This window comes from Cupressus sempervirens, chromosome 9, assembly GCF_028749045.1.
Source record: "Cupressus sempervirens isolate cs-2001-9-10 chromosome 9, ASM2874904v1, whole genome shotgun sequence".
Classification (NCBI taxonomy): domain Eukaryota; kingdom Viridiplantae; phylum Streptophyta; class Pinopsida; order Cupressales; family Cupressaceae; genus Cupressus; species Cupressus sempervirens.
The window spans coordinates 725,382,818-725,388,875 of NC_143126.1; positions in this window are offsets into that span (position 1 = coordinate 725,382,818).

Consider the following 6,058-nt stretch of genomic DNA (forward strand, 5'->3'; position numbering starts at 1 on the left):
TTATTGGCAAGAATTCTTCTAATATGTGTCAAATACCAACTAAATCCTAAACACTTCAAACATATTTTGAGTTTCTTCATAGTCAAAACCTCAAAATCTTGAATCTTCAAGTGCAATGTGTGCTCAGTGCTTCTTTTTTTTTTTGATGTTTCTAGGTGCAATCAATCATGAGCTTCTAGAAACTTGGAAATGATCCTCCACTCCACTAGCTCATTCATCCAAAATACTCATAGATCATGTGTATCCACCGCTATCTAACTAGATGAGAGAATCCATTCTGAGGGCTCTTAATGGGTTATCATTTTTTTTACATTTGAGGTCATGTGTAATCTTTTGGATTTTTCTTTATAGAGCTCACATGTTTCCATTTGATTCTTCATGAAGTGATTTGTATAGATACTAGATAACCATTTTGTAGTGCATATCCCTACTGTTAGATTATCTTTCTCAGACCATTTGGAATCTTTCATTCTTAACACCACCTTTCCTTTTTATATTTTCTTTCTATACCCTAACCATGCCTAGACTATGTGGCCAAGGCATTGGTTTCATTTCTCATTTTCTTTATTTAGTTGATAACCTAAATTTTCCTCTTTTAAGAACTTTATGGAAAATTTCATGCCAAATAGTGACCTTGGCAATTCCTTGAAAATACCTTTTGTTTAAACTACTAGGCTTCAAACTATCCCTTGCTACTATCAACCTTGATTTGAAAACACCAACATAGTTGATATTTAAATTTGTAAAGTGTTGAGAACTGTTGATCTGTAATTCTAATTTCAAGACTAAAAATTCCTTTACTACCACAAGTAATTTGTGTTCTCTAGTTGGTACAAGAAACAAAATCATCTGAATGCTTTGACAAAGAAATACCTCTTCCCAAAAGTTGAAACCAAAAAGAGTGGTTTATGAAATGCATCAAGATAGAACCTTGATTGCACCTAACCACCAAACTAACTCAACTTTAAAATCAAACACACAACTAAAAAACAAACACACTTGTAGAAAGTAAACACACTTGCAACTTTTTTAATTTTAAATTTATTTTTTTTTTGCTTTTAGGCCTCAAAGTAATGTTTCAAGAACTTCCCATTGAATAGTAATGGAACCAATTCCCCTTGTAAGGAGCTCAAGCTAAAAGTATTTTCTCCAATAATTTATGTGATTTGATAAGAGCCAATCCACAAGCATTGAAACTTAGTGTAACTTCCTGACTTTTCTTTCGTCTTGTCCCACAGAATAACAAGGTCAGATATTCTAAAAGATCTGATTGTGGCCTACTTGTGGAACCACCTTTTAATGATAACATGATGTTTATCCATATGTTCTAAAGTATTTTTTTGTTTCTCATCCATTTCCAAGAGATTTATTAATCTTATTTGAACCTTGTCAGCATCTTTAGTGTTCCCAACCATGAATTTCAAAATAGAAATCTTAAGGTTAAGTGGGAACACTAGCTCTTATTTGTAGGTGACCAGATATGGGGATGTCCCCAAAGCATTTTTTACCCTGACTCGGTCTATCCATAATACATATTTGAGCTAGGCATGCCAATCTCTAGGATTTTCCTTCAGCAAATGTCTTATCACCGTAATCAAGTTCTTATTTGTGGACTCAACCACACCATTTCCTTGGGGACAGTAATTTGATCAGAACTTGATTATAACCTAATTATCTAGTGCCCATTGGGTAAGGAATATTGATGCAAATGATCATCCATTATCACAAACAAGGAAAAATGGCATCCCAAATCTAGTAACAATACGTTCTTCTAAGAAATTGGTAACCATTTTGGTAGTGTAGTTTCTGAAAGTTTTAGCTTCCATCCAGCATGTACAATGGTTGGTAGCTATAAGAAAAAAATTATGTCCTATTAACGATGGTGGGTTCACTAGACCAATAAAGTCTAGCCTTTACTTTTTAAAAGGGTGTACCTCAAACATTGGTTGTAATGGCATCACTGAATGTCTCTCTTTGTGAGCAATAGTTTGACAAATGTAGCAAGAACGTACATGTTCAAATGTATCCTTAAAGATGGTAGGCCAAAAATAACATGATCTAAAAATCATATGCATTGTAGCTTCTACTAATCCATGTCTCATTCCATATCTATCTTGAAACTATTCCAAAACCTCTTTCACTTCTTTGCTTTCCAAGAACTTCAAATAAATTCCCTCATAGTTCCTTTTGTAAAGTTTTCTATCTTGTAGCATATAGGATTCACATTTCATCTTGAGTCCTCTATGTTGGGAACTATTCATCCCATTGGGGTATAGGTTTTGCAAAAGATAGTAAAATATATCCTGATACCAAACATCCATTATGATACCTTGATCAATATCAACTTGAGATACTATAACCTTCTTTTGTTGATCTTCTGTGTTGATTTCATCATCAAATCTGAATTTTTTCTCATTCTTGATCACATTATCAGCTATCATCTTCATCAATCCTTGTCCTCTCACCAACTTCATTGGTTGAATCTCTAAATCAAAATCTTGCAATATCGCCATCCATTTTCTTTATCTTTTTCCGAATTCATTTTGCATTAGTAATGACTTAACCATAGAATTAGGCACAATTGCATACATCTTTCTCCTTAGTATATAATGGTAGAATTTCTTGACCACCTTTATCAAAGAAAGAGACTATTTGTCAAGATTAGAATAGTTCAATTCAGAATTCTTCAGATGACAACTCATGAAAGCAATGGGCCTTTCATCCTCTTTGTCTTTCTTCTATGTAAGAATCCCAGGATATGAATGTTCCAAAGAAAAAGAGTATGTTTAAAATGGTAGCCCATTATCCAGACTCACAAGTACTTGAGTTGTGGAAATATCCACTTTGATGTCCTCAAATGATTTCTTAATTTCTGGAACCCATTATGTTTTTGTTTCCTTCTTGAGAAAATCATTAAGGGGGAAAACTATCTTAGTAAATCCACTTATAAACTTTCATGCAAAATTTATCTTCCTAAACAAAGACTTGAGTTCTTTACGACTGTGTAGAGGTGACAACTTTAAAATGGCTTCAATTCTCTCGAGATCAATGGAGATTCCAACTTTAGAGATAATGTGACCTAGGAGCTTTCCTTCAGTGACCCCAAAATGAAAAATTCTTAAGATTAAGTGATATGCCATATTTTTGACATCTATTGAACACCTATCTTAAATCAGCAATATGAGTGCTTTGATCCTTTGGGAATATAATTAAGTCATCTATATAGATAACTATAAATTTATTTATTAGCACCTTGAAAGCTTTATCCATGTCTCATTGGGATGTAGTCCCTACATTGGTCAACCCAAAGGGCATTCTTTTGTAGGAAAAAGTTCCCCATTTTGTCGTGAAAGTAATCTTTAGGTTATCTTCTTCATCCACAATTACCTAGTTGTATCCAAAATATCCATCTAAGAAAGACATCATTTTGGATCCATTGAAAATTTCTAATACTTCATCAAGTGAAGGTAAAGGATAGTTATTCTTTTGAGATGCAAGGTTCAAATTATTAAGGTCCACACAAAGGCAAATCTCTCTAGCCTTTTTCCTTACTAGAACCAAGTAAGCCACTCATGTAGAATGGTGGATGGGGAAGATAATCTTAGCATCGAGTAATTTCTTGACTTCATTCATTATCAATGGTTCAATAATGGGATTAACATGTCTTTTCCTTTGATGGAAAGGTTTGGAATCTGGTTTCAACGAAATGTCATGTGTGATGATTTCAAGATAATATGTTTTGAGTTATACATAACTCCAAGAAATGACATCTTTATACTACCTAATAAATTGGAGCATATCATCCCTTTCCTAAGTGTTGCACACCTTTCAAACCCTTACCATTTTAGGATCTTCATCCATATCCAAATTAAATGAATCACATTTCTCAATCCCTTTTTCTTTGATTGTTCTCTTTCTAAGTAGTGATTCATCATGATCAAAGATATGTTCCAACTCAACCATCCCCTTAGGGATAGTATTTATTTTCAAATTGAGAATCCCATCTTCATCTGCATGTTCATCATGTTAAGGTTTGTCATCAAGAGTGATATCAATCTCTTGCTCTTTAAAATGGTCATTACACATGATGAACTCAAGTATGTGTTGGTCATCCTAGAAAACTTGGAAGTTCATAATTTTGTTTGGGATAGACAAGGCAAAAACCAATTCTACTAAAAATATTTTCAATTTTACTCTCTTGATGGGTTGTAATGCACTAGCTGAAATTTCGAGGGCATCTACTACCATGTTTCTCCTTGTAGGGATGGACTTTATGTTCAAAGATTCAAAGTTAATCCATTAGATCCCATACTCTCTTCTAGTAAGAAAGTAATATCCTATCATTGAAAGAGTAAATTTATTTCACTCATCTAGTCACCAACTAGGAGCTTTCTTCAATTATGAAAGCTTTGACTCCCTTCTCCAATGCAAAGAGAAGTCCATGAATCAAGGCTTCATACTTTGCAACATTATCAGTACATATAAACTATAATCAATATGCTAGATAAAAAGACCTACCTTTTTGGTTGATTAATTCAATACCTACATTGGCTCCTAATTTTCATTTAGAGTCATTGAACCTAAGTGTCTAGATTGGTTCTTCTTTGGGCTTTCTAGACTCATGCTTATTCATTTGTAGCTTTTCTTTTACTTGAACCTTAAAGGATTTTTTCTTTGGAATCCATTGTAATCTCTCACATAGTAGACTTGATAATGTTTCATTATTTATTTTTTATATGGGGAGTGTATGTTTCTCTTGATCATCCTAAATTTCCCCAATCAATTCTATAATTTTGTTGAGTTTAGACTTAGGATGAATGACTACCTAAGTCCAACCTTAACCTTTCAAAAAATGTCTCCTACTTTGGACCTTGATCATTCTTGGTGGAGGAGAATACAAACCTCCACCATCTAAAGATGTATCACTATATGATGCATTGAGATCTTCTACTTCTTCTCCATCTTTCCCCATGGCTTTAGATATGTAAGTGGAACTTGGATTTTCCATGGCTACTTCTTTTGGAATCTGGTTTCTCTTTATTTCCATTATTTGAGTTAGTACCCAAGAAACTTCCTCTTGGAAATGTGAACATTCAAACTCTGAATGACTAACTTTGTGCAATCTATAAAATTTGGGAAGGAGCAAAACACTTGGATCTGCTTCTTCACCTACATATTGTAAGTTTGCCACCATACTATCTATGAACTATGTCACAATTTCTTCTTTCAGGATTGGAATCATGCGTCTTCCATTTTGATCATTGATTCTTTAGTTGAAGTTTTATCAAAAGCCATCACTTTGTAAGAGCCTGAATTTGACTGTAAAAATGCTACCTCATTTGGTGCATTGTATTATGTAATCATCATTTTCAATTTTGGCTTAGCATCAATCTAGATTTGATTATTCAACACTTTCCAAGGTAACCACAATAGGGTAAAATTAGTTGAAAACTATCCTCTTAAGCATTTTTTCCATTCTCTACTCAATAGAAATCCATATATTTTAGGAATTTCAACCACATGTATATCTATGATGTCTTGAATTCAGGGGTCAATTTTCAATTGTATCTAAACATCTTTCAATACACCAGTAACTTTTACTTCCATTTTGTCGAGTTTTATCACTATTTGATTAGAGGGTTGAGGAGTGACTCCCAACCTTTGTGCTATCAAAAGTGGCATGACATCACAAGAAGCTCCTAAATAAATTAGGCGATTGTGAAGATTCTTCCCATAGATTTTGATACTAATTAAAAAAGGAGGCACCTCAACTTTGTCTTTAAACATAGTTGGCATGGCCTTCAAAGCATTAACTTGTTGTGACACCATCTTTTGAGGGACAATATTCACATTAGGGGTTGCCCTTGTATGATAGAGGTTTTTCATTAGTGCTTCTCATTGAATAGGAAAATTTTGTAGCATGATGAACATGGACATGTTGGCATTTGTCCATTTCAGATCTTGAACTACACTATACTATTCAGTAGCCCATGCAAGATTCTTTAAGATTGTAGGAAAATTCCCTTGGTTCTAATTTTTTTTTCCTTTTTATGGGGGT